The sequence below is a fragment of the Arachis ipaensis genome, chromosome B3 (genome assembly GCF_059453495.1).
Source record: "Arachis ipaensis isolate K30076 ecotype BB chromosome B3, ASM5945349v1, whole genome shotgun sequence".
NCBI classification, from domain to species: Eukaryota; Viridiplantae; Streptophyta; class Magnoliopsida; order Fabales; family Fabaceae; genus Arachis; species Arachis ipaensis.
Window position 1 is genome coordinate 43,998,951 of NC_142438.1, and position 23,085 is coordinate 44,022,035.

The window sequence follows — 23,085 nt, forward strand, 5'->3', positions numbered from 1 at the left end:
TATAAATTCCAAACTATCAATGAAACAGAGCTTCAATCATATGAGCGGGACTTATAGCTTTTTGCCTCTTGAATAGTTTTGGCATCTCACTTTATCCATTGAGGTTCAGAATGATTGGCATCTATAGGAGCTCAGAGTTCAGATAGTGTTATTGACTCTCCTAGTTCAGTATGATGATTCTTGAACACAGCTTCTTTATGAGTCTTGGCCGTGGCCCTAAGCACTTTGTTTTCCAGTATTACCACCGGATACATAAATGCCACAGACACATAATTGGGTGAACCTTTTCAGATTGTGACTCAGCTTTGCTAAAGTCCCCAATTAGAGATGTCCAGGGTTCTTAAGCACACTCTTTGTTTTTGCTTTGGACCTTGACTTTAACCGCTCAGTCTCAAGTTTTCACTTGACACCTACACGCCACAAGCACATGGTTAGGGACAGCTTGGTTTAGCTGCTTAGACCAGGATTTTATTCCTTTAGGCCCTCATATCCACTGATGCTCAAAGCCTTGGGATCCTTTTTATTTGCCCTTGCCTTTTGGTTTTAAGGGTTATTGGCTTTTTCTGCTTGCTTTTTCTTTTTCTTTCTACATTTTTTTTTCGCCTATTTTTTTTTCTTCTTTTTTTTTCTGCAAGCTTTGTTCTTTGCTGCTTTTTCTTGCTTCAAGAATCATTTTTATGATTTTTCAGATTATCAAATAACATGTCTCCTAGTCATCATTCTTTCAAGAGCCAACATATTTAACATTCTTAAACAACAACTTCAAAAGACATATGCACTGTTCAAGCATACATTCAAAAAACAAGAAGCATTATCACCACATCAATATAATTAAACTAAGTTCAAGGATAAATTCAAAACTCATGTACTTCTTGTTCTTTTGAATTAAAACAGTTTTTATTTTAAGAGAGGTGATGGATTCATAGGACATTCATAACTTTAAGACAAAGTTACTAACTACTAATGATCATGTAATGAAGACACAAACATAGATAAGCACATAACATAGAAAAAAAAACGAAAAATAGAAGAAATAAGAGCAAGGAATTAATCCACCTTAGTGATGATGGCGTTTCAATGATGTTCTTGAGCTCTTCTATGTCTCTTCCTTGCCTTTGTGGCTTGATTCCTAGTGATTTTTGGTATTTCTATCCTCAGTTGCTTCCAATAATTATGTGGAGGGAAGTGCATTTCCTGAGGTATCTCAGGGATCTCTTGATTTGCAACCACATGTTCTACCACTGAGCTATAGATCCTTTACATAATTGTTTTACCACACCAAACTTAGAATGTTGCTCGCCCTCGAGCAAAAGAAGAAGGAATAGTTGAAGAAGAAGATGTGGAAATAAAAACTAGGATTATGAGGAGGTAATGTGGGGATCCTGTGGGGTCCACAGATCCTGAGATGATCCTGTGGTGTCCACAGATCCTGAGGTGTCAAGGATTTACATCCCTGCACCCATTAGGCATGTAAAATGCCCTTGCACGCAACTCTGGGCGTTCAGCGCCAGGTTGGTGGCCATTTTGGGCGTTCAACGCCCCTTTGCTGCCATTTCTGGCGTTGAATGCCAGAACCATGCTTGTTCTGGGCGTTCAGCGCCAGGATGCTCCCATTCTGGGCGTTCAGCGCCAGAACTATGCTCTGTTCTGGCGTTTGAACGCCAGACAGATGCTCCTCCAGGGTGTGATTTTTCTTCTGTTGTTTTTGATTCCGTTTTCAATTTTTATATTTATTTTGTGACTCCACATGATCATGAACCTAAGAAAACATGAAAAATAAGAATTAGATAAACATTGGGTTGCCTCCCAACAAGCGCTTCTTTAATGTCAATAGCTTGACAGTGGGCTCTCATGGAGCCTCACAGATGTGCAGAGCTTCGTTGAAACTCTCCAACACCAAACTTAGAGTTTGGATATGGGAGTTCAACACCAAACTTAGAGTTTGGTTGTGGCCTCCCAACACCAAACTTAGAGTTTGACTGTGGGGGCTCTAGTTGACTCTGCTTGGAGAGAAGCTTTTCCTGCTTCCTCTCCATGGTTGCAGAGGGAGATCCTTGAGTTTTGAATACAAGGGAGTTCTCATTCCATTGAAGGAATATTTCACCTCTGTCAACATCAATCACAGCTCTTGCTGTGGCCAGGAAAGGTCTTCCTAGGATGATAGATTCATCCTCTTCCTTTCCAGTATCCAGGACTATGAAATCAGCAGGGATGTAAAGGCCCTCAACTTTTACCAATACATCTTCTACGTGTCCATAAGCCTGTCTTCTTGAGCTGTCTGCCATCTCTAGTGAGATTTTAGCAGCTTGCACCCCATAGATTCCCAGTTTCTCTATTACAGAGAGGGGCATGAGGTTTATTCCTGAACCAAGGTCACACGGAGCCTTAAAGATCATGGTGCCTATGGTACAGGATATTATTAACTTTCCAGGATCCTGTCTCTTCTGAGGCAATGTCAGTTGATCCAGATCACTCAGTTCATTGATGAACAAGGGAGGTTCAACTTCCCAAGCATCAATGCCAAACAATTTGGCATTTAGCTTCATGATTGCACCAAGAAACTTGGCAGTTTGCTCTTCAGTGACATCCTCATTCTCTTCAGAAGAGGAATACTCATCAGAGCTCATGAAGGGCATAAGGAGGTTCAATGGGAGCTCTATGGTCTCTAGATGAGCCTCAGAGTCCTTTGATTCCTCAGAGGGAAGCTCCTTATTGATCACTGGACGTCCCAGGAGGTCTTCCTCCTTGGGATTCACGTCCTCTCCTTTCCTTACAGGTTCGGCCATGGCGCTTATGTCAATGGCCTTGCACTCTCCTTTTGGGTTCTCTTCTGTATTGCTTGGGAGAGTACTAGGAGGGATTTCAGTTATCCTTTTACTCAACTGGCCCACTTGTGCTTCCAGATTTCTAATGGAAGACCTTGTTTCATTCATGAAACGTACAGTGGCCTTAGATAGATCAGAGACTAGATTTGCTAAATTAGAAGCATTTTGTTCAGAGTTCTCTGTCTGTTGCTGAGTTGATGATGGAAAAGGTTTGCTATTGCTAAACCTGTTTCTTCCACCATTATTAAAGCCTTGTTGGGGCTTTTGATCCTTCCATGAGAAATTTGGATGATTTCTCCATGTTGAGTTATAAGTGTTTCCATAAGGTTCACCTAAGTAATTTACCTCTGCTATTGCAGGGTTCTCAGGATCATAGGCTTCTTCTTCAGAAGATGCCTCTTGAGTACTGTTGGATGCAGCTTGCATTCCATGCAGACTCTGAGAAATCATATTGACTTGCTGAGTCAATATTTTATTCTGAGCCAATATGGCATTCAGAGTATCAACTTCAAGAACTCCCTTCTTCATAGGCGTCCCATTGATTACAGGATTCCTTTCAGAAGTGTACATGAACTGGTTATTAGTAACCATGTCAATGAGTTCTTGAGCTTCTGCAGGCGTTTTCTTTAGGTGAATGGATCCACCTGCAGAAGTGTCCAGTGACATCTTTGATAGCTCAGATAAACCATCATAGAATATATCCAGGATGGTCCATTCTGAAAGCATGTCAGAAGGACACTTTTTGGTCAACTGTTTGTATCTTTCCCAAGCTTCATAGAGGGATTCACCTTCTTTCTGTCTGAAGGTTTGAACATCAGCTCTAAGCTTGCTCAGCTTTTGAGGAGGAAAGTACTTGGCTAAGAAAGCCGTGACCAGCTTATCCCAAGAGTTCAGGCTGTCTTTAGGTTGAGAATCCAACCATAATCTAGCTCTGTCTCTTACAGCAAAAGGGAAAAGCATGAGCCTGTAGACTTCAGGATCTATTCCATTAGTCTTAACAGTATCACATATCTGCAAGAATTTCAGTTAAGAACTGAAAAGGATCTTCAGATGGAAGTCCATGAAACTTGCAGTTCTGCTGCATTAGAGAAACTAATTGAGGTTTAAGCTCAAAATTGTTTGCTCCAATGGCAGGAATGGAGATGCTTCTTCCATGTAAATTGGAATTAGGTGCAGTAAAGTCACCAAGCATTCTCCTTGCATTGTTGTTGGGTTCGGCTGCCATCTCCTTTACTTGTTCGAAATTTTCAATCAAGTTGTCTCTGGATTGTTGTAATTTAGCTTCTCTTAATTTTCTCTTCAGAGTCCTTTCAGGTTCTGGATCAGCTTCAACAAGAATGCCTTTTTCTCTGTCCCTGCTCATAAGAAAGAGGAGAACAAAAGAAAAGAAGAGGAATCCTCTATGTCACAGTAAAGAGGATCCTTATTGTTAGTAGAAGAAAAGAAGAAGAAATTCGAACACAGATAGAGTAGGGGGTTCGAATTTGGTGATGATGTGAGGAAGTAATGTTAGTTAATGAATGAATAAATAGAATAGGATGAGAGAGAGGGGGGAATTTTCGAAAATTATTTTTGAAAAGGAGTTAGTGATTTTTGAAAATTGGTTTTTGAAAGTTGTTAGTATTTTTTTTTTCGAAATTTTTGAAATTAAAAATAAAAAATAAAAATAATTAGTTAATTAAAAAGAAATTTTTGAAAAAGGGGAAGATATTTTCGAAAATTAGAGAGAGAGAGTTAGTTAGGTGGTTTTGAAAAAGTTAAGAAACAAACAAAGAGTTAGTTAGTTAGTTGAAACAAATTTTGAAAAGATAAGAAGTTAGGAAGTTAGAAAAGATATTTTGAAAAGATATTTTTGAAAAAGATAAGATAAGAAGATATTTTTGAAAAGATATGATAAAATTAGTTTTGAAAAAGATTTGATTTTTAAAATCACAATTAATGACTTGATTCATAAGAAATCACAAGATATGATTCTAGAACTCAAAGTTTGAATCTTTCTTAACAAGCAAGTAACAAACTTTAAATTTTTGAATCAAAACATTAATTGATTATGTTATTTTCGAAAATTTGGTCTAAAATTAAGAAAAAGATTTTTGAAAAATATTTTTGGAATTTTCGAAAATAATTAAAAATTTTGAAAAAGATTTTATTTTTGAAAAAGATTTTGAAAAAGATAAGATTTTCAAATTGAAAATTTGATTTGACTCATGAGAAACAATTTGATTTTTAAAAATTTTTGAAAAAGTCAACTCAATTTTCGAATTTGATGAGAGAAAAAAAGGGAAAGATATTTTTTTTTATTTTTGAAATTTTTATGAAAAACATGAAAATTATGCAATGCATGAGATTTTTAGATCAAAACATGTGATGCATGCAAGAATGTTATGAATGTCAAGATGAACACCAAGAACACTTTGAATGTCATGATGAACATCAAGAACATATTTTTGAAAAATTTTTAATGCAAAGAAAACATGCAAGACACCAAACTTAGAATTCTTTAATGCTTACTCACTAAGAATTCAAGAATGCATATGATAAACATGAAAAGAAACAAAACAAAAAATCATCAAGATCAAACAAGAAGACTTACCAAGAACAACTTGAAGATCATGAAGAACACTATGAATGCATGATATTTTCGAAAAAATGCAAGATGCATATGCAAGTGACACCAAACTTATGATATGACTCAAGACTCAAACAAGAAACACAAAAATATTTTTTTGATTTTTATGATTTTCTAATTTTTTTTGGATTTTTGTATAATTTTTTTGAAAACAATTGGGAAAAAGGAAGTAATGAAATCATAGTCCTCAATCAAAATCCTGGGAATTAGACATGGCTTCATGGCCAGTCAAGCTAAAACATGTTATATGAAACATTAGAATTCATTCTTAAAATTTTTGAAGAAAAATATATTTTTGAAAACATTTTTTTTTTTCGAAAACAGATGAGAAGATTTTTGAAAGATTTTTGAAAAATTTTTGAAAATAAAACAAAAAGAAAATTACCTAATCTGAGCAACAAGATGAACCGTCAGTTGTCCAAACTCGAACAATCCCCGGCAACGGCGCCAAAAACTTGATGCACGAAATTGTGATGTCCAGGCTCGAACAATCCCCGGCAACGGCGCCAAAAACTTGGTGCACGAAATTGTGTTGTCCAGGCTCGAACAATCCCTGGTAATGGCTCCAAAGCTTGGTGCTTTGATCTTAATTCATAATTGTCACAACTTCGATACAACTAACCAGCAAGTGCACTGGGTCGTCCAAGTAATACCTTACATGAGTAAGGGTCGAATCCCACGGAGATTGTTGGTATGAAGCAAGCTATGGTCACCTTGTAAATCTCAGTTAAGTTGACTCATATGGGTTACAATATATTATGTAAATAAAACATAGAGTGGGGATAGAGATACTTATGTAGATTCATTGGCAGGGATTTCAGATAAGCGAATGGAGATGCTTTTCGTTCCTCTGAACCTCTGCTTTCCTGCTATCTTCATCCAATCAGTCTTACTCCTTTCCATGGCTGGCTGTATGCAAGGGCATCACCGTTGTCAGTGGCTACATCCCCTCCTCTCAGTGAATCATATGCTCACGCACCCTGTCACGGCACGGCTATTCATCTGCCGGTTCTCGATCATGCTGGAATAGGATTCACCCTCCTTTTGCGTCTGTCACTAACGCCCAGCACTCGCAAGTTTGAAGCTCGTCACAGTCATTCAATCATTGAATCCTACTCGGAATACCACGGACAAGGTTTAGACTTTCCGGATTCTCTTGAATGCCGCCATCATTCTAGCTTACGCCACGAAGATTCTGGTTAGGAGATCTAAGAGATACTCATTCTAACTTAATTCATGTAGAACAGAAGTGTTTGTCAGGCACGCGTTCATAGGGGAGAAGGATGATGAGCGTCACACATAATCATCACCTTCATCACGTTCTTGGGTGCGAATGGATATCTTAGAAGAGAAATAAGAAGAATTGAATAGAAAACAGTAGTACTTTGCATTAATCTTTGAGGAACAGCAGAGCTCCACACCTTAATCTATGGAGTGTAGAAACTCTACCGTTGAAAATACATAAGTGAAGGTCCAGGCATGGCCGAGATGGCCAGCCCCCTAAACGTGATCACAGGATCAAAATACAATCCAGGATGTCTAATACAATAGTAAGAGGTCCTATTTATAATAAACTAGTCACTAGGGTTTACATGAGTAAGTAATTGATGTATAAATCCACTTCTGGGGCCCACTTGGTGTGTGTTTGGGCTGAGCTTAAGTGTAGCACGTGCAGAGGCCATTTGTGGAGTTGAACGCCAGTTTCTGTGCCAGTTTGGGCGTTCAACTCTGGTTTTGGGTCCTTTTCTGGCGCTGGACGCCAGATTTGGGCAGAAGGCTGGCGTTGAACGCCAGTTTACGTCGTCAATTCTTGGCCAAAGTATGAACTATTATACATTGCTGGAAAGCCCTGGATGTCTACTTTCCAACGCAATTGGAAGCGCGCCATTTCGAGTTCTGTAGCTCCAGAAAATCTACTTTGAGTGCAGGGAGGTCAGAATCCAACAGCATCAGCAGTCCTTTTTCAACCTCTGAATCTGATTTCTGCTCAAGTCCCTCAATTTCAGCCAGAAAATACCTGAAATCACAGAAAAACACACAAACTCATAGTAAAGTCCAGAAATGTGAATTTAACATAAAATCTATTAAAAACATCCCTAAAAGTAACTAGATCCTACTAAAAACATACTAAAAACAATGTCAAAAAGCGTATAAATTATCCGCTCATCAATACTCACGAAAAATTGGGACAGTTGAGGTATCACTACTAGTCTCTATTTTTAAAATCTCAAAGAAATTTGGCCTTATCCCAATGAAATAATCACTCCACTAAAAGATAGATTTCTCCATATATTCATTATTCATAAGGAGTCACATGATTCACACACGGAAGAATCTCGTCTTACGCTCATGTAAAGCCTACGAGCACTATTGGCAATAATCACATCTCAGAACAGTACTTAAAAGTTCATACTAGCATCAACTTTCAAACGAGATTGAAGAATTACCATGTGTTCATAACACGCAGCGGAAGAAAAAAGGTAATCTTAAAGATCTATTTTGTGTTTAAACTTTATTCCAATAATATACAATATAAAGATCAGATCTAAATACCTGAGTACGCTAGTAAAAATCTTTTTCTCCTTCGATGGTACGAAGGCGCTATGCGTATCCACACCGAGACCAATCTTTGCTGTCAACTCCTTGACCAATGGACATCTGATCTAAATTGAGAAACCTCTTACAACTCTTTGCACACCATAAAATTCTTCTCCAAGAATTAGACTCACATACATTTATGTGCGTAAAGGTAAAGGAATAACAACCCTTGTTATTCCCTGTGTCTTTCTCATGTTTTCCTCTACCATTGGCATACATATATACAGTATGAGATTTGTTATTGATTTTAAATTTGAATCTCAATTAAAATTTAAATCATATCTTTAAATTCCAAATCTGAATCCTTTAAATTTTATGAATTATATCATAACAATTTAAAACATAATCGATTTGGATCTCATCCAAATTTATAATTCAAATTCAGAAATAGAATAACTAATTATTCTCAAATCTCATTTAATATTCTCAATTATCATACTATTATTATATTCTTGGTGCTAGCAAAAAATATAATAATATTCCATTAATATAATTATTTATTTGATCAAATCAAAATAATAATTAAATAATTCTATAGCAAAGATTAGAACACTCGTTAGTGTGTGACCCCATAGGTTCAATACTAAGCGGGTAGTAAATTAGTCATACTAAATTTACTAATCAAGGTTGGCGTCTAGCAACACTCCTCAACGACCCGATAGTATGAAGTAATATATTTTTACTAAGAACCTCAGAAGAACAAAGTATAATTCCTTCCATCTTTTCAGCTCTTGGTTAACCCTTAGAGTATGGTTTAATTGTCAAACTCTAACTTGTTACCATTATTATAATGAACTGTGAATGACCTAAGAAACTCATTTCTTCATTCATTCAATCCCCTTGGCCAAGGTTTTATTCATCTCAGTCATTATAATCATAGAGCTCAAACTCTTTACCGAGAGTTGACGGATTCCTTATTGACTAATCATTAATTCTACAAGTATTTAAATCATACCCAATATCCATTCAACTAGCACCCTAGGGTATTAGGTGTCCGAAATCAAAGTATAATAAATACATTGTTAATTACTATGACAGTCGCAGGTCAAAGGAAACTCTATTACTGTGTTCATCTTGAGAATATCCTATTGACAAATATGCGGTAATTATAACCATTAGGAATTCTCAAAGTGAGTCAGTTCAATGGTCATATCTCTATATGCACCATCTATATATATAATTTAATAAATGAGATCTATTAATCTTCATCCAATGAAGACCATTATATATATATTGATCTTTTCGGATTATTAATGTCCTTTTTAATAATCCTATGACCAAGAACAATTTAGATTTAAATTATAAAAGATTTATCTCTCAATATTATGATCACTATCACAATGATAAATCTCTAAATTTAATCAAGGACCTTATTATATTAACATTTTAATATAATAACAATAACAAATTATTTGACACATGATTGATTGGATTGTGGTCATACTCCTTATTCCCAACAGAGATTAATGACTGTATATACAATTACATTTTGGTTATTAGCACAGATCATCATAGATACTGTTAACTTAAATTGTGGTGTTCACTTTATTGAAAGCTTTGCATGATTATATCTGCAACGTAAATGACCAACAAATTGTGGGATTTTATATTTAAATTAAATAAATTTAATATTTACTAAATTATATAACAGTAAAGTATTTATCAAAATACATAACGTGACACATTTTGATATTATACATAAAATCTCACTAAAAACACATTCTGAGACATCTAGATATGACATAGTCGTATTGTTGCACATCTTGGATGCATCCAGATATGAAATAACTGTAGAAAAGAAAATAGGTACTGAGTATTTGGGATGTGCATGTCATGGTTTAGGGTGCTTAAAACCCTATATCTAGCCTACCAAGTTTAATGCTAGTGTATCCGAGATACGTGTATTAAATACAATATTAGTATTCATAAGGTTAATTAAATATTTCGATTTGAAAAAAATTAATAATTTAAATTTTTAAATTAAAATATTAACTATTAAGACTTTTAAAATTATCCAAAATATGTACAAATCTCTAATACGTCGATATAATATTTTAGATAATGTGTTGGTTTGATTTTTATTTTTCATTTCATTTAATTTTATTCAAATAATTTAAAATTATAAAATTATAAAATTTTAAATTTAAAATTTTAATTCAATCCAATAAAAATAAATAGACTCTTATTATTGTACTTGACTACTACTCGTATAGTTAATTATAAATAATTATGAATAATTATAAATATTGCATAATTAATTTTTAGAAAAATTTTAAATATGAGTACAAATATTAGATGACTATTTGATAATTAAAAGAATTATATATTTAATAAAAACAAGTTATCTAATTATTGCTTGTATTAGCATTTTAGTAGGTGAATTCTATTATATCCTCTCTAAAATAAAGGGTAAATTACCCCTTGTGATATATATATATATATAAGTGATTTACCAGATGAGTTTTATGAAGAGGAAGAGATCTTTACGAATGCAATTGATGCACTTGAAGGTAGAGGAGAGCTTATGGTCCGTGATGATAGAAGTCATAAAGACATTTGGAAAAATTCTTCAGATCCTGAAGTCATAAACACAGTTAAAAACATTGTTGTTGATGATGTCAAATACAAGTTTCAAGGGATGGTAGATTCGAATCCTCATGAGATTAAAGACATCGTTGTCGATGGGGCAGAGATCAAGTCGAATTCAATTGCAGACAATAGGATTTGCAAGATGAGGTGACAATTATGCACAAGAATTTAATCACTTTCATGGGACAAAAATTTTGCGGATAGTGAACTCCAAAGACGTTATCACCATACAGAAGAGGGTGGAGGAGGCGCAGTGGGTGTACGCTGAGTTAGTTGGGAAGGAATTGCGCCTATGTAGCAGGGATTCTCCATACCTCAATAGCACAAATGTTGCCACGTGTAACGAGCTGAATACGTACTTTCACCTTGTTGATGGATTTGTGAGTTCACCACAAAGAGACTTCTCCGGCGGTGACAACCACCACTACCACCATAAACTGGTGGTGCTAAACTAGATTTAAATAATCACAAGAGAGAAAAAAAATAGAGAACATATATCTAATTATTATGGTTAACATTCAACTCAATTATAATTATAAACACTATATATATTATAGGGAGTAATTTATCCTTTATTTTAAAAAGAGCATAGTAGCATTCATCATTTTAGTATATAAGTGTAAATACACTAGCATTTTATATATAAATATAATAATATAAGTACGTTTATTTGTATTGAATTAAATTAAGTTGTTAATTTTAATTATATCCATTTAAATTTTTAATTCAAAATTTTGTAATTTTAAGAATTTAAATTATTTAAATAAAATTAGATGAAATGAAAAAAAGATCAAACTAATACATACTATCCAAAATATTATATCAACGTATTAAAATATTCAAAAGGTTTTGCACACATCTTAAATAATTTTAAAATTTTAAATTATTAATATTTTAATTTAAAAATTTAAATCGTTATTTTTTTTTAAATTGAATATTTAATTAACTAAGTACAATAATCCAAGTACTAATATTATATTTAATACATTTATTCCGGATGCATTATCGTTAGGCCTAGATTTCGATACTCAACACCCTAAATCATTACGAACATATCTCGAGTACTTATAATCCGTTTTTTGCATTTATTCGAAATGTATTTTTAACGAAATTTTATACACAATATTCGAGATGTGTCACGTTATACATTTTAATAAATACTTTAGTATTTGTATAATTTGATAAATATTAAATTTATTTAGTTTAAATATAAAAAAATAATCTACATAAAAGAGAGAAAAATCAAAAAGAGAGATACATAATGTTTAAACCTAAATTATAGATTCACGTAACAATATTTTTTCCATACTTTATTTATCCAGTACTATGATGGAAAAAGAATCTTTAGTTGTTAAAGTTATCATTTTTAAATAAGAATAATGTTTTTATTTATAACAACCATGTAAATAATACCTAACAAATAAAAAAAGATAAAATAATTAATTCTATATTTTTATCATTAATTAATTAAGAACTAATCATCTTCTGAAGAGTTTTAGTTTCTTATTTATAATTATACTTTATTTGGATATTACGTATATTTTTTATTCTTTATTAACAAAAATAAATTTTTAGTAATTTTGATCCCATATTATATTAAGAGATAGAAAAAATTAGATAAAAATCAGAGATAATAGAATAAAAATTTCTAAAATTAAGATAAAAAAGGAAATTAAAATTTTTAATTACGTTATACTATCCATACTATTACAGTATATTTTTATTTATAGCATAACTCTCTAATTCAGCTACGGAAATATTTAGTAACAAAAAAAATCAGCCAAAAACAGTCATAACTTACCTTATTTAGCATTCATTAATTGTTGTGATAATTAATTAATGCTAAATAAGGTAAATTTTGGCTTTTTTTTTTTTTGTCTACCTAGCATTACCCTTGAGTTATAGACCCAATAGTCCAATACTAATCCTAACATTATCCTTTCCTTCAAAAACAATCTTACCTTTAAGATTGTCAGAAAAAAATATAAATCCTAATTAAAATTGTAAATGCAAATTATAATTAATAAAAAACTTAATCATAAACTAAAATTTTCTATGCTACTGCGTAAAATAAAAATTTACCACTAAAATTCCATTATTTAAATGAAAGTCCTTAGTGAGTATCCATACCTGTGCGCACCTCTGGTGTGCGAAATCGTGATCATTCCTTCCTTGGTAACGGCACTAAAAACTCAATACGCACGTTCATATTCTTAATTCTGTTTCACAACTTCGTACAACTAACCAGCAAGTGCACTGGGTCGTTCAAGTAATAAACCTTACGTGAGTAAGGGTCGATCCCACGGAGATTGTCGGCTTGAAGCAAGCTATGGTCACCTTGTAAATCTCAGTCAGGCGGATTCAACTGATTTTACGAATTGATAAGTAAAAGATAAATAAAATATAAAATAGGATAGTGGTACTTATGTAATTCATTGGTGAGAATTACAGATAAGCGTATAGAGATGCTTTCGTCCCTCTGAACCTCTGCTTTTCTGCTGTCTTCATCCAATCCTTCCTACTCCTTTCCATGGCAAGCTGTATGTTAGGCATCACCGTTGTCAATGGCCACCTGTCCTCTCAGTGAAAATGGTCCAATGCGCTGTCATTGCATGGCTAATCATCTGTCGGTTCTCGATCATACTGGAATAGGATCCATTGATCCTTTTGCGTCTGTCACTACGCCCAGCACTCGCGAGTTTGAAGCTTGTCACAGTCATTCAATCCCTGAATCCTACTCGGAATACCACAGACAAGGTTTAGACTTTCCGGATTCTCAAGAATGGTCGTTCATGGGTTCTAACTTATACCACGAAGACACTAATAATTCGGACTCAGTCCCCTGTATTAGATATCCAAGAGATATCCATTCAATCTAAGGTAGAACGGAAGTGGTTGTCAGGCACGCGTTCATAAGTTGAGAATGATGATGACTGTCACGATCATCACATCCATCATATTGAAGTGCGAATGAATATCTTAGAAGCGGAATAATTTGAATTGAATTGAAAAACAGTAGTACTTTGCATTAATCTTTGAGGAACAGCAGAGCTCCACACCTTAATTTATGGTGTGTAAAAACTCTACCGTTGAAAATACACAAGTGATAAATGTTCAGGCATGGCCGAATGGCCAGCCCTCACAAAAGTCTAAGATAGCCTAAAACTAATCAAAGATGATCCCAAGATGTTCCAAAGATATAAACATAATAGTAAAAAGTCCTATTTATACTAAATTAGTTACTAGGGTTTGTAGAATTGAGTAAATGATGCAGAAATCCACTTCTGGGGCCCACTTGGTGTGTGCTTGGGCTGAGCATTGAGCTTTACACATGTAGAGACTTCTCTTGGAGTTGAACGCCAGTTTGTAGCCTGTTTCTGGCGTTGAACTCCACTTTGTAACCTGTTTCTGGCGTTTGACTCCAGAATGCAGCATGGAACTGGCGTTCAATACCAGTTTACGTCGTCTATCCTTAATCAAAGTATAGACTATTATATATTGCTGGAAAGCCCTGGATGTCTACTTTCCAACGCAATTGAGAGCGCGCCATTTGGAGTTCGATAGCTCTAGAAAATCTACTTTGAGTGCAGAGAGGTCAGAATCCAACAGCATCTGCAGTCCTTCTTCAACCTCTGAATTTGATTTTTGCTCAAGTCCCTCAATTTCAGCCAGAAATTACCTGAAATCACAGAAAAACACACAAACTCATAGTAAAGTTCAGAAATGTGAATTTTAATTAAAAACTAATAAAAATATACTAAAAACTAACTAAATCATACTAAAAACTATGTAAAAATAATGCCAAAAAGCGTATAAATTATCTGCTCATCACAACACCAAACTTAAATTGTTGCTTGTCCTCAAGCAACTGAAAATCAAATAGGATAAAAAGAAGAGAATATACTATAAATTCCAAAATATCAATGAAACTTAGCTACAATCAGATGAGCGGGACTTGTAGCTTTTTGCCTCTTGAATAGTTTTGGCATCTCGCTTTATCCATTGAGGTTCAGAATGATTGGCATCTATAGGAACTCAGAGTTCAGATAGTGTTATTAATTCTCCTAGTTCAGTATGTTGATTCTTGAACACAGCTACTTTATGAGTCTTGGCCGTGGCCCTAAGCACTTTGTTTTCCAGTATTACCACCGGATACATAAATGCCACAGACACATAACTGGGTGAACCTTTTCAGATTGTGACTCAGCTTTGCTAAAGTTCCCAATTAGAGGTGTCCAGGGTTCTTAAGCACACTATTTCTTTTGCTTTGGACCTCGACTTTAACCGCTCAGTCTCAAGTTTTCACTTGACACCTTCATGCCACAAGCACATGGTTAGGGACAGCTTGGTTTAGCTGCTTAGGCCAGGATTTTATTCCTTTAGGCCCTCCTATCCACTGATGCTCAAAGCCTTGGATCCTTTTTATTACCCTTGCCTTTTGGTTTTAAGGGCTATTGGCTTTTTGCTCTTGCCTTTTGGTTTAAAGAGCTTTTGGCTTTTTCTGCGTGCTTTTTCTTTTTCTCTTTTTTTTTTCACCATTTTTTTTTCTGCAAGCTTTTGTATTCACTGCTTTTTCTTGCTTCAAGAATCATTTTTATGATTTTTCAGATTATCAAATAACATTTCTCCTTTTCATCATTCTTTCAAGAGCCAACATATTTAATATTCATAAACAACAACTTCAAAAGACATATGCACTGTTCAAGCATACATTCAGAAAACAAAAAGTATTGCCACCACATCAAAATAATTAAACTAGTTTCAAGGATGAGTTCAAAACCATGTACTTCTTATTCTTTTGTTTTTAGAATAGTTTTCATTTAAGAGGGGTGATGGATTCATATTCATAACTTTAAGGCATAGACACTTAGACACTAATGATCATATAGTAAAGACACAAACATAATTAAACATGAAGCATGGAAACCGAAAACAGAAAATAAATAGACAAGGAGATTAAGGAATGAGTCCACCTTAGTGAGGGTGGCATCTTCCTCTTCTTGAAGAACCAATGGTGCCTTTGAGCTCCTCTATGTCTCTTCCTTGTCTTTGTTGCTCCTCTCTCATAGCTCTTTGATCTTCTCTAATTTCATGGAGGATGATGGAATGCTCTTGGTGCTCCACCCTTAGTTGTCCCATATTGGAACTTAATTCTCCTACGGAGGTGTTGATTTGCTCCCAATAGTTTTGTGGAGGAAAGTGCATCCCTTGAGGCATCTCAGGGATTTCATGGTGAGGAATTTTCTCATACTCTTGTTGAGGTCCATGATCTCTTGTTTGCTCTATCCTTTTCTTAGTGATGGACTTATCCTCTTCAATGAGGATGTCTCCCTCTATGTCAATTCCAGCCGAATTGCAGATGTGGCATATGAGGTGAGGAAAGGCTAACCTTGCCCAAGTGGAGGATTTGTCAGCCACCTTGTAAAGTTCTTGAGGTATAATATCATGAACTTCCACCTCCTCTCCAATCATGATACTATGGATCATGATGGCCCGGTCTATAGTAACTTCAGACTGGTTACTAGTAGGAATGATTGAGCGTTGAATGAACTCTAGCCATCCCCTAGCCACTGGTTTGAGGTCATGCCTTCTTTATTGAACCGGCTTGCCTCTTGAGTCAATTTTCCATTGAGCTCCTTCCTCACATATATCCATGAGGACTTGGTCCAACCTTTGATCAAAGTTGACCCTTCTTGTGTAGGGGCGTGCATTTTCTTCCATCATTGGCAAGTTGAACGCCAGCCTTACATTTTCGGAAATGAAATCTAAGTATTTTTCCCGAACCATAGTAAGCCAATGCTTTGGATTTGGGTTCACACTTTGGTCATGGTTCGTAGTGATCCATGCGTTTGCATAGAACTCTTGAACCATTAGGATCCCGACTTGTTGAATGGGGTTAGTGAGAACTTCCCAACCTCTTCTTTGGATTTCAAGTCGGATCTCCGGATACTCATTCTTCTTGAGCTTGAAAGGAACCTCAGGGATCACTTTCTTCTTGGCCACAACTTCATAGAAGTGGTCTTGATGGACCTTTGAGATGAATCTCTCCATCTCCCATGACTCAGAGGTGGAAGCAATTGCCTTTCCTTTCCTCTTTCTAGAGGTTTCTCTGGCCTTAGGTGCCATGAATGGTTATGGAAAAACAAAAAGCTATGCTTTTACCACACCAAACTTAAAATGGTTTCTCATCCCCGAGCAAAAGAAGAAAGAAAGAAGTAGAAGAAGAATAAAAATGGAGGAGAGGGAGAGAGAGATGGTTTCGGCCAAGGGGAAGAAGAGAGGGTTTTGTTGTGTGAAAATGAAGAGGGAATGCGGGTTTTATATAGGAGTGAGGAGGGATTTAGGGTTCGGCTATTTAGGGTTGGGTTTGGGAGGGAAATTATTTTGAATTTAAAGGTAGGTGAAGTTTTTGGGGAAGAGAGTTATGGAAAGGTGTGAAGAAGAGAGAAGAAGTAGGTGGGGATCCTGTGGGGTCCACAGATCCTGAGGGAATCCTGTGGAGTTGGTGCGCAGAAATTGTGATTACACTTTGATTATGTAAAATTCATCGCTCTTTCTTTCCCTGGTAATGGCGCCAAAAACTTGATGCCAATACCATGGTTCACAACTTCGCACAACTAACCAGCAAGTGCACTGGGTCGTCCAAGTAATACCTTACGTGAGTAAGGGTCGAATCCCAGGGAGATTGTTGGTATGAAGCAAGCTATGGTCACCTTGTAAATCTCAGTCAAACGGATATAAAATAGTAATGGGGTTTTCGAAAATAAGTAATAAAATAGGGATAGAAATACTTATGTAAATCATTGGTGAGAATTTCAGATAAGCGAATAGAGATGCTTTCGTTCCTCTGAACCTTTGCTTTCCTACTGTCTTCATCCAATCAGTCTTACTCCTTTCCATGGCTGGCTTTATGTAATGCATCACCATTGTCAATGGCTACTTTCGGTCTTCTCTCGGGAAAATGATCCAAATACCCTGTCACGGCACGGCTAATCGTCTGGAGGCATCACCCTTGTCAATGGTTACATCCTATCCTCTCAGTGAAAGTGGTCAATGCACCCTGTCACGACACGGCTATTCATCTGTCGGTTCTCGATCATGCTGGAATAGGATTTACTATCCTTTTGCGTCTGTCACTACGCCCAGCAATCGTGAGTTTGAAGCTCGTCACAGTCATTCAATCATTGAATCCTACTCGGAATACCACAGACAAGGTTTAGACTTTCCGGATTCTCTTGAATGCCGCCATCATTCTAGCTTACACCACGAAGATTCCGATTAAGAGATCTAAGAGATACTCATTCAATCTAATGTAGAACGGAAGTGGTTGTCAGGCACGCGTTCATAGGGAATGATGATGATTGTCACGTTCATCACATTCAGGTTGAAGTGCGAATGAATATCTTAGAAGAGAAATAAGATGAATTGAATAGAAAACAGTAGTACTTTGCATTAATCTTTGAGGAACAACAGAGCTCCACACCTTAATCTATGGAGTGCAGAAACTCTACCGTTGAAAATACATAAGTGAATAGAGGGTAGGCATGGCCGAGTGGCCAGCCTCCTATGGAGGTCTAGAGATCTAAAAATGATCAAAAGATGTCTAATACAATAGTAAAAGGTCCTATTTATAATAGACTAGCTACTAGGGTTTACATAAGTAAGTAATTGATGCATAAATCCATTTCCGGGGCCCACTTGGTGTGTACTTGGGCTGAGCTTTAACTTTCCAGTTTCCACGTGCAGAGGCCATTTGTGGAGTTGAACACCAGGTTTTGATCCATTTCTGGCGTTCAACTCTGGTTCTTGATCCATTTCTGGCGCTGAACTCCAGAATTGGGCAGAGAGCTGGCGTTGAACGCCAGTTTACGTCATCTATCCTCGAGCAAAGTATGGACTATTATATATTTCTGGAAATCCCTGGATGTCTACTTTCTAACACAATTGGAAGCGCGCCATTTCGAGTTCTGTAGCTCCAGAAAATCCACTTTGAGTGCAGGAAGGTCAGAATCCAACAGCATCAGCAGTCCTTCTTCAACCTCTGAATCTGATTTTTGCTCAAGTCCCTCAATTTCAGCCAGAAAATACCTGAAATCATAGAAAAACACACAAACTCATAGTAAAGTCCAGAAATGTGAATTTAACATAAAAACTAATGAAAACATCCCTAAAAGTAACTAGATCCTACTAAAAACATACTAAAAACAATGCCAAAAAGCGTATAAATTATCCGCTCATCAGGAGTCCACAGATCCTGAGGTGTTTGAGGATTTCTCATCCCTACACCTTTTAGACATGTAAAACGCCCTATATATGCAATCCTGGCGTTTAACGCCAGACTGCAGCATGTTTCTGGCGTTAAACGCCACTTCCATGCTTGTTTTGGGCGTTCAACGCCAGTCTATAGCATGTTTCTGGCGTTGAACGCCAGTGTGGTGCATGTTTTTGGCGTTAAACACCAGTCTGATGCTTGTTTCTGGCGTTTAACGCTAGCTTTCCTCTGGGTGCAATCCTGGCGTTTAAACGCCAGACTACTGCTTGTTTCTGGCGTTTAACGCCAGTAAGCCCTTCCTCCAGAGTGTGCTGTTTTCAATGCTATTTTTCATTCTGTTTTTGATTTTTCAGTAGTTTTTGTGACTCCACATGATCATCAACCTAATAAAACATGAAATAACAAAGAGAAAATAAAATAAAAATGATTAAATAACATTGGGTTGCCTCCCAACAAGCGCTTTTTTAATGTCAATAGCTTGACAGTGAGCTCTCATGGAGCCTCACAAATAATCAGAGCAAGGTTGGGACCTCCCAACACCAAACTTAGAGTTTGGTTGTGGGGGTTCAACACCAAACTTAGAGTTTGGTTGTGGCCTCCCAATACCAAACTTAGAGTTTGACTGTGGGGGCTTTGGTTGACTCTGCAGTGAGAGAAGCTTTTCATGCTTCCTCTCGATGGTTACAGAAGGAGATCCTTGAGTTTTAAACACAAGGTAGTCCTCATTCAGTTGAAGGACCAACTCTCCTCTGTCCACATCAATCACAGCTCTTGCTGTGGCTAGGAAGGGTCTTCCAAGGATGATGGATTCATCCTCATCCTTCCCAGTGTCTAGGATTATGAAATCAGCAAGGATGTAAAGGCCTTCAACCTTTACTAACACGTCTTCTACTAGTCCATAAGCCTGTTTTCTTGAGTTGTCTGCCATCTCTAATGAGATTCTGGCAGCTTGTACCTCAAAGATTCACAGTTTCTCCATTACAGAGAGGGGCATGAGGTTTATCCCTGACCCAAGGTCACATAGAGCCTTCTCAAAGGTCATGGTGCCTATGGTACAAGGTATTAAGAACTTTCCAGGATCCTGTTTCTTCTGAGGCAATCTCAGTTGATCCAGATCACTCAGTTCATTCGTGAGCAAGGGAGGTTCATCTTTCCAAGTCTCATTACCAAATAATTTGGCATTCAGCTTCATGATTGCACCAAGGTACTTGGCAACTTGCTCTTCAGTAACATCTTCATTCTCTTCAGAAGAAGAATATTCATCAGAGCTCATGAATGGCATAAGGAGGTTTAATGGAATCTCTATGGTCTCCAGATGAGCCTCAGAGTCCTTTGGTTCTTCAGAGGGAAACTCCTTATTGATCTCTGGATGTCCCAGGAGGTCTTCCTCACTGGGGTTCACGTCCTCTCCCTCCCTTGTAGGTTCGGCCATGATGATCAATTCAATGGCCTTGCACTCTCCTTTTGGGTTTTCTTCTGTATTGCTTGGGAGAGTACTATGAGGGGTTTCAATGATCCTTTTACTCAGCTGGCCCACTTATGCTTCTAAATTTCTAATGGAGGACCTTGTTTCATTCATGAAACTTAGAGTGGCCTTAGATAGATCAGAGACTATGTTTGCCAAGCTAGATGGGGTCTGCTCAGAACTCTCTGTCTTTTGCTGAGTGGATGATGGAAAAGCCTTGCTATTGCTAAACCTGTTTCTTCCACCATTATTAAAACCTTGTTGAGGCTTTTGTTGATCCTTCCATGAGAGATTTGGGTGATTTTTCCATGAGGGATTATAGGTGTTTCCATAGAGTTCACCCATGTAATTCACCTCTGCTATTGCAGGGTTCTCAGGATCATAAGCTTCTTCTTCAGAAGATGCCTCTTGAGTACTGTTGGATGCAGCTTGCATTCCATTCAGACTCTGAAAAATCATATTGACTTGTTGAGTCAATATTTTGTTCTGAGCTAATATGGCATTCAGAGTATCAATTTCAAGAACTCCTTTCTTCTGTGGCATCCCATTACTTATAGGATTCCTCTCAGAAGTGTACATGAACTGGTTATTAGCAACCATGTCAATGAGTTCTTGAGCTTCTGCAGGCGTTTTCTTTAGGTGAATGGATCCACCTGCAGAATGGTCCAATGACATCTTTGATAGTTTAGATAGACCATCATAGAATATATCCAGAATGGTCCATTCTGAAAGCATGTCAGAAGGACACTTTTTGGTCAGTTGCTCATATCTCTCCCAAGCTTCATAGAGGGATTCACCTTCTTTCTGTCTGAAGGTTTGAACATCCACTCTAAGCTTACTAAGCTTTTGAGGAGGAAAGAACTTGGCTAAGAAAGTCGTGACCAGCTTATCCCAAGAGTTCAGGCTATCTTTAGGTTGAGAGTCCAACCATACAATAGCTCTGTCTCTTACAGCAAATGGGAAAAGCATAAGCCTGTAGACCTCGGGATCAACCCCATTGGTCTTAACAGTATCACAGATCTGCAAGAATTTAGTCAAGAACTGAAAAGGATCTTCAGATGGAAGTCCATGAAACTTGCAGTTCTGTTGCATCAGAGAAACTAATTGAGGTTTAAGCTCAAAATTGTTTGCTCTAATGGCAGGGATTGAGATGCTTCTTCCATCTAAATTGGAATTAGGTGCAGTGAAGTCACCAAGCATCCTCCTTGCATTGTTATTATTTTCGGCCATATCTTCTTCTTTTTCAAAAATTTTTGTCAGATTTTCTCCAGAGAGTTGTGCTTTAGCTTCCCTTAGCTTCCTCTTCAGAGTCCTTTCAGGTTCAGGATCAGCTTCAACAAGAATGTTCTTATCCTTGTTCCTGCTCATATGAAAAAGAAGGAAATAACAAAGAAAATATGGAATCCTCTATGTCACAGTATAGAGATTCCTTTATATGAGTAAAAGAAGATAGGAATAGAAGATGGAGAATCCAAACACAAGGGTAAGGAGTAGGTTCGAATTCTTAGATGAAGAGGAGTGTTAGTAAATAAATAAATAATTAGAAGGAGGTGAGAGAGAAGAATTTTCGAAAATTAAACAAATTAAAATAAAAATATTTTTGTTTTAATTTGAAATTAAAATAAAATTCGAAAATTAGAAAAGAAATAAAATTAAAATTAAAAATTAAAATAATTAGTTAATTAAAAAGGAATTTTGAAAAAGAGGAAGGTGATTTTCGAAAATTAGAGAGAATTAGTTAGGTAGTTTTGAAAAAGATATGATTGAAACAAAAAGATAGGATTGATTGAAAAAAGATTTGAAAATCAATTTAAAAAGATAAAAGGTTAGAAAAGATTTTGAAATTGATTTTGAAAAAGATATGATTGAAAGATATGATTGAAAAATTTAATTTGAAAAAGATTTGAAAAGAAAATTAAACAGATTTGATTTTTGAAGTTAAAGTTGATTACTTGACTAATAAGAAACTAAAACATATGATTTTAAAATTTAAAGATTGAACCTTTCTTAATAGGCAAGTAACAACTTGAAAAATTTTTTAATCAAAACATTAAATGCTAGTAGTAATTTCAAAAATTATAAAATAAAATAAGAAAAAGATTTTGAAAATTAATTTGAATATTTTCGAAAACATTAAAAGAAAAATGAAAAAGATTTCGAAAAATTTTAAAAAGGAATTCGAAAATATTAAAAGGAAACTGAAAAAGATTTGATTTTTGAAAAAGATTTGAAAAAGATAGAATTTTTAAATAGAAAATTTGATTTGACTCATAAGAAATAACAAGATTTTAAAAATTTTTGAAAAAGTCAACTCAAATTTTCGAATTTGATGAAAAGAAAAAGGGAAAGATATTTTTTTGATTTTTGAATTTTTAATGATGAAAGAGAAAAATAACAAAAAGGCTCAAAACATGAAGATTATGGATCAAAACACATGATGCATGCAAGAACACTATGAATGTCAAGATGAACACCAAGAACACTTTGAATGTCAAGATGAACACCAAGAACTTATTTTTGAAAATTTTGAAGAAGAGAAAAACATGCAAGACACCAAACTTAAAGATTTTTAATTTTTAGACACTAACAAATTAAAAATGCATATGAAAAACAAGAAAAGACACAAAACAAGAAATTTTTAAGGATCAAACAAGAAGACTTACCAAGAACAACTTGAAGATCATTGGTGCACGAATTGTGAATCACA

At 35.7% G+C, this 23,085-nt stretch overlaps 2 non-coding genes across 2 annotated transcripts; both read left to right on the top strand.

The window, feature by feature from the left end:
* Window positions 1-3,545: 3,545 nt before the first annotated feature.
* Window positions 3,546-3,653, top strand: LOC148570459 (small nucleolar RNA R71). Its single transcript, XR_015908107.1, has one exon. It is a non-coding gene; the product is annotated as a small nucleolar RNA R71 (small nucleolar RNA).
* Window positions 3,654-21,107: 17,454 nt separating this feature from the next.
* On the top strand, window positions 21,108-21,215 carry LOC148570460 (small nucleolar RNA R71). Its single transcript, XR_015908909.1, has one exon. It is a non-coding gene; the product is annotated as a small nucleolar RNA R71 (small nucleolar RNA).
* Window positions 21,216-23,085: the final 1,870 nt, after the last annotated feature.